The 12,748-nt window shown below is 43.8% G+C and overlaps 1 protein-coding gene and 1 non-coding gene across 2 annotated transcripts in view; both read right to left on the bottom strand.

Annotated features, from left to right (window-relative positions):
* Positions 1 to 12,748, bottom strand: part of TENM4 (teneurin transmembrane protein 4) — a 1,939,017-nt gene that overhangs the window by 1,014,750 nt on the left and 911,519 nt on the right. The gene's annotated exons all lie outside the window — the stretch shown is intronic.
* On the bottom strand, positions 2,735 to 2,838 carry LOC127484988 (U6 spliceosomal RNA). Its single transcript, XR_007912197.2, has one exon. It is a non-coding gene; the product is annotated as a U6 spliceosomal RNA (small nuclear RNA).

Raw genomic sequence — 12,748 nt, forward strand, 5'->3', positions numbered from 1 at the left:
AGAACATAAATTTTCACTGGGCATTCTGAATATTACCTGGCAGCCCTAAAACACTGACAAAGTCAAAACAACAGCCTAGCTGGTTAAAATCAGAAGAAAAAGTGGACAACAATGGAAGGGAGGTGGTTTCCTTATCCCGCAGGCTGGCAACCAATCAATCAAAGAGACATAGCTTATATTTAGTATGTATAATAACAGAGTTGACCACTAGAAACACTGAGCAAGAGATATAGTAGCAACAATAAGAAGCCCAGGAGGGTTGAGGACAAGAGGGAAGTAATACAAGTATTACAAGATTTCTGTTTTATGGAAAGGAATTCAACACAGTCCACAGTGGCTGAATCACGAAGCAAAGACATATGGAAATTATTTAGCATTATGGTGGTAATTTCCAAAGAGCTAAAAATGAAACAATTAAAAATGGTTTTCTCTAGATAGTGGGGTTTGGGAAGTGGGGGAAGAGGAAGACAGCTACTTTTTATTTCATTCTCCCCTTATTGCACTTTTAAATTTTATGCCATGAGATGAGATTAAAAATATAATAACAAAATGAATCATCGTTGCTACTGAGTATCATTCAGCAGGTTGTAAGATTTTTGGTTATGTGTACTTTTGTGTTCTCAATCTCAGGCTTATTTTTCTTGCCTCTGCTACCTTCATTTGTGGAAAAAAATGTTAATCAGATTTGCAAACCCAACGGACATACAAGTATTTGCTATTGCTTTGCCAGGCATGGCAAAAATAGTTCCATGTTCTCTATTATAAAAATAGATAACAACCTTCAGATAAGTAAATATGGTGCATTTAATTTAAAGCAAATATTCAAGAGGCACTCTCCAGAGGTGGTTTTAACTCCGAATTGCTATGCATTACCCTTAACACATCTTGCAAATGAACTGTGCTTGTGCAAGTATTATTTAGAGCGATGTTTGCTTGATTTGTTCAGGGTCAAAGCCATCTAACAAAAATACTTGGATTTTTATTCAACACTTCCATTCATTTAGAAGGGAGGCAAGAAAGTTCAGTTGGGGCTCAGAGTGAAGCATTAGGCAGTCATTCGATGTCTAGGATGGATGGTGTGTGCGTGTGTGTGTGTGTGAGAGAGAGAGAGAGAGAGAGAGAGCGAGCGAGTGAGCAAGAATGCACAATTAGCACACAGAGAGTCTGGAATATAAAACAGTCTCTGCTTCCAAGGAAAAGTCTCATTAGAAGACGTACAGCTGTAGCACGTGATTAACGATGCTTCCGCCCAAAACATTAGAATGCACCCTGCCGCCCACAAACCCCATCAGCTTACTTTAGACCCATCTTTCTAGTCTTTGAACTCTGATACTGTCTCCAGCTCACTGCTGTTCTTTAAAATGAGCTTTGTAATGTGTAAAAGCACACTGTATTTGTAACGGCAAGTTTCCCGGATCTCCCAGGCTGGAGCGCCATAGCCATCCCTCCTCCCGGGCAGCGCCGCCTGTGCCTGCAGACTTTGAGTGGACGCGTGCGTAGCCAGACTTCTCTATGCCTTTGCCCTTTGCCCGGCCAGGAAACCAAATCCTCCCGGCCTGGCCACTTCCACCAGAACCACCTTCTGGCTCCCCCACTGTTAAGAACTGGTGTTTCCCTCTCAGCTCCTTTCAGAGATATCCCGGAGGTGAAAAAGAGGATAGTGGGGGCTTATGCCAGAGTCCAAGGACTGATGGTTGATAACGCAGAGAAGGAGAAAGATGAGGCCGATTGGGTTTCAGGGCAAAAGAAATAAGAATCAGAAAGGAAACCAAAACCGCAGCAGCATTAACTGAATTTCTCCCATTGATTGAGAGCCTTTTTTGAGTATATGAGGAATTTCACAATGATGGTCTGATTTCATTCTTACAACAGGTTGGCCATTGCTCCTCACTTCTGAATGAGGAAAAAAAAAAAAGGCACAGAGAGGTTAAGTAAACAGACCAAGATCACAGAGCAAAGAAACCACAAAGGCAAAATTCAACCTCAAGTCAGTCTCCATGTGAGTCCCCTGCTATAAACTAGGACACAGTGGGGCCGGCACTGTGGTACAGTGGGGTCAGCTTCTGTCTGCAGACTGGCATCCCATTTGGACACTGGTTCTGCTCCACTTCTGATCCAGCTCTCTGCTTTGGCCTGGGATAGGAGTAGAAGATGGCCCAAGTCCTTGGGCCCCTGCACCCATGTGGGAGACCTGGAAGAAGCTCCTGACTCCTGGCTTTGGATCGGCACAGCTCCGGCCATCGCAGCCATCTGGGGAGTGAACCAGCAGAAGGAAGACTTCTCTCTCTCTCTCTCTCTCTCTTTCTCTCTCTCTCTGCCTCTCCCCTCTCCCTCTTTCTGCCTGTAACTCTGCCTCTCACATAAATAAATAAATCTTAAAAAAAATACAAGGCCATGGAATTGCATCTCTGGGCTGAAGGGGAATGGATACAAATAGAAGCAGCAGCTTCACTTCACTTCAATTTTCTTCCTCTTCCTGTCCCTCCTCCTCCCACTCCTTCTTTCTGGTCCCTATCACAAAGACCTTTGTCTAATCACTTTACTTGCTTTACCAGTCTACAACTGACCCCTACGTCCATTTCTCCCTTAGAGCTGAATTTTCTGCACAGCACCAAGCACTAGAAGCAGAAGATGAAGAGCTCCTTTTCTTGGACCTGACCGTGTCCAATGAGGAAGAACCGTGCGTGGGACTACGGTACGAGACAGGCTAAGTATCTTGTTTTTTTTTTTTTTTTTAAATATGCGACGCTTCACGAATTTGCGTGTCATCCTTTCACAGGGGCCACGCTAATCTTCTCTGTATCATTCCAATTTTAGTATATGTGTGTGTGTTCAGTCGGGAAACAGATTTCAACCTCCTGCTAATGGCAAAGCATGGCGCGATGCAGAGGCAGCATCTGCTGCGAATGTGAAGACAGAGAAGACAGAGTACTGACCTCTGCCCGGTGCTGGGGAGCCAGAGGGGCTGTATTGTGGAGACGCACCACGGAGCACACACTCAATTAACATTAGGCTTGTTGTAACAAAGCCAGCCCCGATCCTGCATGTGTAGTCCTATCTTGGCCAATAGCATAGAAACTTCTGTTGGTCCTTCTGGTCTTTCAGGAAAGAACCTTCTATTTCCATTACTCGTGGACACAGACATTGTCCCATCACACACACACACACACACACGCACACACAGGCACATGCAATCAGCTCTCATGCCCTCTTTTCTTATTTCTTTATACCTTCCCTTGTTTCCTCTGACTTTGTCTCGTCTCTTCCTCCTTCCTTTGAGCTTAATGCCTTCTGGAAGCTGTAGTTGCCAGGGATAGCATTCAATCCAAAACGCTTGTTGAACTCAAAGTTTTTGGCAGAGAGCTCTTAATCGTGAATGATTGCAAGGACTCATATTCACAGGGCTTGTCTCTGCATGGTGGCGTATTCCGTAGATTTACCTATATTTATTTTAATTTCCCCAAACTCTTCTAATAAGCAGATTTTTTTCCCTAAGAAAATAGGTTAATGCCTCGGGCTCCACGCAAAGATTCTGACGCTGGATAGTGAGGGGATGTGACTGTGATGGAGGAGTCAGCACCGGGGATCGGAATGCAACCCAGACTGAGCTGACTCACTGCCTGAACCAACAGCTGACAATTGCCAGTGATGTGTTTAAAGTGGATGTTTTGATGACATAAGTGAAAATGAAGAAGCAGAAGCAACAGGCTCAGGATCGCTTTCTCGGGCGTTAGGGACGGAACATGAAAGCAAGCGAGGGTTTGGCCACGTCCACATCTTTGTGATGCCAAACCCCTAATGATCACAAACTGCTTCAAGATGTGGAGGAAGCCTCAAGCAGAGGTAGCAGGCGGGCCGCTGCCTCTGTCTTAATGCTTTCCAGCCCCGGGAAAAGTGCAGATGGAAGCGGCTCCCTCTGGCGGGGTCGGCGGACGGACGCTCTGCGGTGACTGGTGTTTGTCTGCCCTTCCAGCCCTGTCAGTTGGTGCCCCTGCTGGCGCTCCCACCCAGAGTCTGCTTGCTCCTGGGGGTGAGCCTCCACCAGAGAGGCACTGGCAAACTCCCCATCACACGGGCGTCTGACCACACACTGCTGTCTGACCATTCTTCTGCTCATCAAACTGATAGGAATGGGGTGGCTGCTGTGTGCCAAGCACAGTGCTGGCTCTGGGAATATAAACACAAGTTCAACAGCCCCGACTCCTGACCAAGTGACATTTACAACAGAGCAGCGAACTGCAGGCCAGCGTGGAGCGCGTGGCAGGGCCCAGCTTCCTCTTGTTGCTTTCTGCGAAGTTTCTAGATCAGTCTTGTCTTTATAGTTGGGTGGTTGCTTCAGTTTCCCAGGTAGCACTAGTTCCTGAAGGGGATCTGAAGCTCAGGAAAGCAAACTTGGACATGACCTTGATTCCATGCCTTAGTCTTAAGGGGTTATCCCCTGAGGAATTTGAACTTGCTATTCCGTGTACCCTAGAGCCACCTATAGCTTGGCCATAGGATGAATGGCTAACCAGAGCAACCTTGTGCCAGCTAGTCACCCTAACAATAGCCGCCATTCATGGATCACTTACTCTGTGTTAGATGATTTCTTTCCCTGTCTCACTGGCTACTCATGATACATGTGAGATTTCTGCTTCTAATATAGTCAAGGAATCCCCAGTCAGATCCTGCCCTTCCAGAGACAACAGCTATAAACTACAGACTAAGTACACAAAAACAAAAATGCAACAATTATCTGAAGGCACTGGAGAGTGGTGATATGGAATCATACATATTTGGAAGGGAAATGTAAAGTTTGGAAGAATAGAGTAGCATGGGGTGTTTTTTTCTAAATACAGCTTTTAATGGTGTTACACAGAGTAGATAAACAGGATACACAACTCATGGTCTACTCTACCCTAAAGAACCAAAGAATAGAGTTCAGGGTAACCACAGCCACTGAAGAGTGAGGAAGGAATCTGGGGGAAGGGACAGAGCTCAATTCTGTTTATAAACTCTGTGCATGTCTCTGGCTTGCTCCTGTGTGTGGGGAGCAGACTCAGAATAGCTTGGACTGAGGCCTGAAGAACACACACCTACTGCCTAGTGGGGAAGCTCAGGGCATGCATTTAACCGAGTGTGATGGTTACACAAACATGTCACCACGGCTAACCTGCAGTTTGCCGTCATTTAACAAAACCCCGATGCAGGGATGCAGGGGCGGTTGTGAAACTACTGTGTAGACATGGTTAGTGACTACAATCAATAGATGGGCGTGAGGTAAATGGCATTGCCCTTGGTGATGTGGGTGGGCCCTATGCAATCACCTGAAGACCTGGTGAGAAAGAAGAACTTCCTGGAGGAGGAGGAGGGACATTCAGCCTCAGGACTCCAACATCAGACCTGCCAGGGTTTCTGCCTCCAGCCAGGCCTTGAGATTTCAGAATTCATGGTGCCACTATCATGTGAGCCAGTTCCTCAAAATTAGCACCTGTTGGCATGATAGGATACGTGTGTGTGTGTGTGTGTGTGCACGTGTGCACTAAACACACACACATGCATCTCCTATACTCATCTCTCCCCCTTCTTACATACATGGTTGGTTCTTTGGTTTCTCTGGAGAACTCTCACTGACACAGTAAGTTAACTAATGGGCCACTAAAAAGAGACACATCAGGACTACCACAGAACCTACACTCTCTACAAGATAATGTTCTTACTGTCCAGGAGAAAATCCAAAATCACTTTATACACCAAGAACCGGGAAATTGTCAACAGGTGCAAGAGAAGAGACAATGAAGGGAGAGTGACCCTGAGAGGACCGAAGCATCGGCATTAGCAGGCATGGATTTCAAAGCAGCTCTGATAACTATGCTCAAGTGGAGTAAAGGAAAACAGGCCTGGAGGAAACAAACAGACGAAATCCCACCAAAGACGGGAAAACTACCGAAAAGAACCAAAAGGAAAGTCTCAAACTGAACAATAGAGTGTGTGAAATAAAAACCTACGGGACTGGCTCAGCAGGAGAGTGAGATGACAGAGGAACCGAAGGGCAGAGAGGAAAACAGACTGAAAATATGCAGGGAGTCTGAAGGGACCATGGGACAATGCCAACAGGTCTTTTCCTGCAAGTCCAGAAGAAGGGGAAGGAGATGACTGGCCAGAAGAAACATTTAAAGATATAGGGGGGTGGGCCAGTGCTGCGACTTACTAGGCTAATCCCTCACCTGTGGCACTGGCACCCTGGGTTCTAGTCCCGGTCGGGGCGCCGGATTCTGTCCCGGTAGCTCCTCTTCCAGTCCAGCTCTCTGCTGTTGCCCGAGAGTGCAGTGGAGGACGGCCCAGGTCCTTGGGCCCTGCACCCACATGGGAGACCAAGAGGAAGCACCCAGCTCCTGGCTTCAGATTGGCACAGCGCACCAGCCACAATACACTGGCCGTAGAGCCACCTGGCAGGTGAGCCAACAGAAAAAGGAAGACCTTTCTCTCTGTCTCTCTCTCTCACTGTCTAACTCTGCCTGTCCAAAAAAAAAAAAGATATAGGGGGTGACATTTCCCAAGCTTTGAAGAAAATGTAAATGTATAGGTTGAAGAATTCAGAGATCTCCAAGTAAGATGGATAACAAGAAAATCACATCTCAGGAAATGGTCAAATTGCTATAAACCAAAACCTTTAAAAATGCTAGGAGAAAAATGACACATTCTATAAAGAGCTCTATAAAGGATTCCACAAGTGTAAAATCTCAGTGACTTCTCTTCTGTGGAGACTGGGGAGTGGTGCACACATGTAAAATGCTAAAGGAAAGAAAAATAACATTCCAGAAGGAGAATATACAGTGTTATACTTAGGGACATATGTAAGTATCAGGTTTTTATTTTCATATAAACACACAGGGTCACAGGTTTTCCAAATTTTATGACAAGTGTTACAATATTCACTCCAAGTAGAAGAGAACATTAAGGAAGTAAATTATAATCCTAGAACATTCACAGGAAGAGAAAGGAAACAATGAAAAGAGAAATAACTGAAAAGGCAGAAGACAAAATACAACAGAAATACTAAAAGATGTTTTTTAAAAAAATCCCAAATCCGCAGGTATAAATAAATCTATAAAGAAAGAAAGAGGCAAACACAGAAGAGTAAATGTTAGACAAAGAGTAAACTGATAGACCTGAAACCAGCCACATGAATAATTGCAATAAATATGAATGGACTAAACATTTCAATTAAAATCAGAAACTGGGGGTTAGCATATGGTACCATGGCTTCAAGTCGCTGCCCATGATGCTGCCATCATGGGCCAGAGCACCAGTTTGAGTCTTGGCTACTCTACTTTCAACACAGTTCCCTGCTACTGTGCCTGGGAAGGCAGAAGATGATAGCCTGGGTACCTAGGCCTCTATGACCAGGTGGGAGACCCAGATGGGGTCCCAGGCTCCTGGCTTCATCTTGGTCCAGCCCCAGCTGTGTTTTGGCCATCTGGGGAGTGAACCAACAGATGGAAGATCTCTCTCTCTCTGCACCCTTCTAATTCTGCCTTTCAAATAGGTAAAATAAATATTTTTTAAAAACCCAAAGTGACAAAATATATAAACAAAAAAGCCAAGAACCAAAGCAACTGAAAGACTTATGCTAAAATAAATGGATACATATAAGTGGACAGAAAAAGATAAACAAGGTAAACATAAAAAGCTGGATTAGCCGTTTTAGTATCAAATCATTCATTTCTCCTTCTTTGGCCAACTTTGTGGTACCTTTGGCACCTTAGTCCTTGTGCCAGCAGAGGGCGCTGCAGGGACACCGCAGGAGGGAAGCGCCTTTCTGGGAGGCTGGGACTATGCCTTGCCTTTTGTGTGTGGCCCTTGGTGGCTGGCTATGTGCCCGGGACATCCAGCGGTGCTTTGTCCCACTGACTCACGGTAGCACGGGTGCGCAGCTTCTGGCCAGTTTGCACCAGCATCCCACGTACTGTTCCCATGACTCCGACAGGTGCTAGGTAGACAGCTTCCCTTTGGGTTTCAGGGGCTCTCCAGCAAACACTTCAGCTGGGGCCCTGAGCGTGGCAGAACGCCTCCCAGGAAGTTTCCTGGCGACTTTCCTCAGTGCCCTTGCGCGGTGCTTCCTGTGTGGCGGCTCCGTGAACTTCTGTGCCAGCCAACGCGGCAGAGCCACGCAGTCTCCTCGAGGTCTGAGTCTCACGAGAGGCCCTCCGCACAGCGGCTTTCCTCTTCAGGTGCCAGAGGTGCTGGATGCTCCCCAGATCCGCTGCTCTCGTGAGCTCCGACTTCCTCCTTTGCCCCTTGGTACTCAGTCCCGTCACTAACGAACAGCTCCTTGTATGTAACTCTGCGTGGCGTCTGGACCCTTCAAACAAAGGACTCCATCAGGGACGAGGGAAGTCCTTCCAGAATGATAAAAGGACACGCAGCAAGACTAAGAAAACTGAGGCGGGGGGGATTGATAATCCCAGCCATGGTAGCAAAGCTTGAACACCGTTCTCTCAGAGACTCAGAAGAAAACAGTGGAATCAATGTTCTGAACAGTACTGTCACCCTCCTGGGTGTAACTGATGTTTATAGAACACTACAGTCACTGCAAATCACTCACTCTTTCCAACTACACCTTTTCATCAAGACAGATACTTTTGGGGCCAGTGCTGAGGCACAGCGGGTTAAAGCCCCAGCCTGCAGTGCTGGCATCCCATATGGGCACCGGTTTGAGTCCTGGCTGCTCCACTTCCCATCTAGCGTTCTGCTAATGGTCTGGGAAAGCAGTAGAAGATGGCCCAAGTCCTTGGGACCCTGCACCCTCGTGGGAGACCTAGAGGAGGTTCCTGGCTCCTGGTTTCAGATCGGCTCAGCTCTGGCTGTTGCATCAAATGGGGAGTGAACCAATGGATGGAAGACCTGCCTCTCACTCCCTCTCTCTCTCTAACTCTGTATTTCAAATAAATAAAATAAATCATAAAAAAATTGTTGTTGCTTTTTAAGATTTATTTATTTATTTTGAAAGTCAGAGTTAGAAGGAGAGAACTTCCATCCACTGGTTCACTCCCCAGATGGCCACATGGGCAGGGCTGGGCCAGGCTGAAGTCAGGAGCCTAGAGCTTCTTCCAGGTCTCCCACGTGGGTAGTAGGGGCCCAAGGACTTGGGCTATCTTCAGCTGCTTTCCCAGACCATCAGTAGGGAAGTGGATAAGAAGTGGAGCAGCAGGGACTCAAACTGGAGCCCATTTGGGATGCCGGTGTCACAGGCTGCGGCTTTACCTGCTATGCCACAATGCCAGCTCCAATAGACCATGTTGTGTAACACAAATTTTAAAAGATTAAGTTGAAAAGGATCGTAATAACAGACTAGGCTCTGTGCCCTCAGCTGGGTTAATTTGAAGTCAGTAACAATAAAATATCACATGAGAATGTCTCAGATATTTGATAATCAATACTTCTAGGAAATAAATGGGTTAATATAGAAATCATGAGAGAAATTAAAAAAATATATTGATCTGAAGTGTAATAAAGTATACCAAAATGTGTAGGATGGAATTCAAGTTGTTTTTAGAAGGAATTATTGCTTTAAATGCTTATGTGAGAGATCTTCAAAATGTTCAAGGAAAATGCATCATTTGAAAATATAATGCATAGATCTCAAATTTTCTGAACCAAAATAAACTAATCTCTTAATTCCATATCCCATGAACTTTTTGAAGTATTCTCATATTAAATAGCACAACAGTTAAAGGGCTGGTGCTATGGGAAAGCTGCTGCCTGCACACTGGCATCCCATATGAGCACCCATTCGAGTTCCTGCTACTCTACTACCGATCCAGCTCTCTGCTATGCCTTGGGAAAGCAGCAGAGTCCTTGGGCCCCTGCATCCACATTGGAGACCAGGAAGAATCTCCTGGCTCCTGGCTTCTGGATTTGGATTTGCTCAGCTCTGGCTGCTGCAGCCATTTGGGGAGTGAACCAGTGGATGGAAGACCTCTCTCTCTCCCTGCCATTGCCTTTCTGTAACTCTGCCTTTCAAATAGGTAAATCTTTTTAAAAAATAGGCCAAAAATTAAAAAACAGAAACTCAATGAACTCTGGTTTTACTGGGAGAAGCCACAAAAAGAACAGTAAGTATAAAAATAAAAAGAAAAGTAAATATAAAGTTAATAGAAAAATAGAAGTAAAATAGTGTGTTAAAAACTGACAAAGAATAAAGACAGTTAACAAAGCCCAAAGCTTGTTCTTTGCAAAGATTAAGAAACTTAGGAAAATGCCAGCTAAATTAGCAAGAAAATGAGTGACCAAATACAAATTGCCAATACCAGGCACAGAAGGGGGTTATTGTGACCTATTATGCAGACATTTAGAGGATGCTGGAAGACTATTATGGATACCCTCATGCCACATATCCAGAAACTGAAGAGTGCCACAAAATTCTGTGAGAAATACAGTTTAATGAAACAACATAAGAAAAAATAGAAAGTGCAAGTAGTCCTAATATCTAATAAATTAAATTATCAAATTCTCCCACAAACAAAACTCCAGGCCTGAAAGTTTTACTGGTGAATTTTATCTAACATCAAAGGCAGAAATAAAATCCTTTCAGACTTTAAAGGAAGAGATTCAACCAAACTTACAGAATTTCAGAAAATGGAGAAGGAAAAGCTTCTCCATTTATTTTATGAAGCCAGCATAACCATAATTCTAAAACCTGAGTGATAACAAAAATAGTTGACAATCCTCTCTGAATATACATGAAACAAATTTAACAAAAGATGAACAGGTTGAATCAGCAATACAAAAAAAAAAAATCAATATATCATTACCAAGCAGGTTTTACTCCTACCTTGCAAGGTTGTTTTGACATTCCAAAAACAATTAATGTTATTTGTGCTATTAACATGATGCAGGAGAAATATGATATAAATCACTTTAGTAGATACAGAAAAAGATATTTCAAAATTTAAAACCCATTAATAATTTTTAAAATTTTTAGAAAACTGAGAACAGATGAATATTTCTACAACATTACAAAGGACCCCTCTGGGACCCTACAACAAATCTCATACCAAGTGGAAAAATACTGAACACTTACCATAGATGGGCAAAAGCAAGCAAAGGGGGAAAAAAGTTCCCATTTGCAGTTAATATAATCATTCATGTGGAAAATTTGACAAAAGATGTAGTAAACCTCTACATTAAGAACCACCATATTCTGCTAAAAAAAAATAAAAATATATATAAATAAATGTAGGGATACACCACATTCAGTTTCTTAAAATATTAACTCATCTTAAATAGGTGTATAAATGCAACACAATCCTAATCAAAATTCCATGACAGGTCTCCCGGTCTCCTGGTCTCCCTCTCTCCCTCCCTCCCTCCTTCTCCCTTTCCCTCCCTCCTTCTCTCTCTCTCTCTCTCTCTCTATCCCTCTCTCTCTTTCTATCCCTCTCTCTCTGTCTCTGGTAGAAATTCACAAGCTGTTTCTAAAATGCATACAGAACTGTAAAATATCCAAAGAAAGAGCTAACATGTTCTAATTTCAAGACTTACCATCAAGGTATGGTTAGTTTAGATAGTATGGCCGTGGTGTAGAGACAGAGAAACAGACCATGATACAGAAAGGAGAGCAGGAAGTAGCCCCCTTCTAATACAGTCATTTTGTTTTTCTAGAAAGTAAGCAAGCAAATCCAACAGGGTGTGTAGCGTGTGTAGCATGAGTCAGAATTTCCTTATTTTTTAAGGCCGAGTACTATTCCATTGAGTGTATGCATTTATTCCATTTTGCCTGTCTATTCGTCTGTTGTCATTGCCTACACCGTTTATTGTAAATAACGCTGCTGTGAACAGGGCTATATGAATATTCCTCTGAGCAGTGGTGGTACCATCTGACCGTCCCACCAGTAGGGCACACTTCTAGTTTTTCCACATCTTCCCCTTCAATTGTTATTTTCTGTTATTTTGTTAGTAGCCAGAAAAGAGACTGTTTTAAATAAATGTGCTACAAGCAATGCCATGGCTGAGAAAGAACTGCTAAGATCAATCCCATTCACAATAGCTACAAAAACAATCAAATACCTTGGAATAAACTTAACCAAGGACGTTAAAGATCTCTACGATGAGAATTACAAAATCTTAAAGAAAGAAATAGAAGAGGATACCAAAAAATGGAAAAATCTTCCATGCTCATGGATTGGAAGAATCAACATCATCAAAATGTCCATTCTCCCAAAAGCAATTTATAGATTCAATGCAATCCCAATCAAGATACCAAAGACATTCTTCTCAGATCTAGAAAAAATGATGCTGAAATTCATATGGAGGCACAAGAGACCTCGAATAGCTAAAGCAATCTTGTACAACAAAAACAAAGCCGGAGGCTTCACAATACCAGATTTCAGGACATACTACAGGGCAGTTGTAATCAAAACAGCATGGTACTGGTACAGAAACAGATGGATAGACCAATGGAACAGAATTGAAACACCAGAAATCAACCCAAACATCTACAGCCAACTTATATTTGACCAAGGATGTAAAACCAATTCCTGGAGCAAGAACAGTCTATTCAATAAATGGTGCTGGGAAAACTGGATTTCCACATGCAGAAGCATGAAGCTAGACCCCTACCTTACACCTTACACAAAAATCCACTCAACGTGGATTAAAGACCTAAATCTACGACCTGACACCATCAAGTTATTAGAGAACATTGGAGAAACCCTTCAAGATATTGGCACAGGCAAAGAATTTCTGGAAAAGACCCAGGAGGCAC

Source organism: Oryctolagus cuniculus, chromosome 1 (assembly GCF_051225735.1).
Source record: "Oryctolagus cuniculus isolate XC-2025 breed Fujian yellow rabbit chromosome 1, ASM5122573v1, whole genome shotgun sequence".
Lineage (NCBI taxonomy): Eukaryota > Metazoa > Chordata > Mammalia > Lagomorpha > Leporidae > Oryctolagus > Oryctolagus cuniculus.